Here is a 257-nt window from a genome sequence, read left to right as displayed (position 1 = left end):
GCAATATGGCTTTGATGCTTTATGAGCACTGAACTACTCAAACTTTGAGTAAGTCACGTGAAAAAACCCTGTGTTCAAACTTTTTTATGGCAACGGCTAGCAAATACAATTTTTGCAGATGCAGTCCCCCTCAAAAAGTAGAATAAAACAGTAAATACAAAATCAGAACAAGGTTTTTAGACAAAGGCTAAGGGGGAGTAGAATAAAATTGAATGAGATCCAGTAAGCTTAGCTCTAATCTCACTCAGGGTCACCTC

Source organism: Buceros rhinoceros, unplaced genomic scaffold, assembly GCF_000710305.1.
Source record: "Buceros rhinoceros silvestris isolate BGI_N320 unplaced genomic scaffold, ASM71030v1 scaffold9511, whole genome shotgun sequence".
NCBI lineage: Eukaryota > Metazoa > Chordata > Aves > Bucerotiformes > Bucerotidae > Buceros > Buceros rhinoceros.
This window is presented reverse-complemented; position numbering follows the sequence as displayed.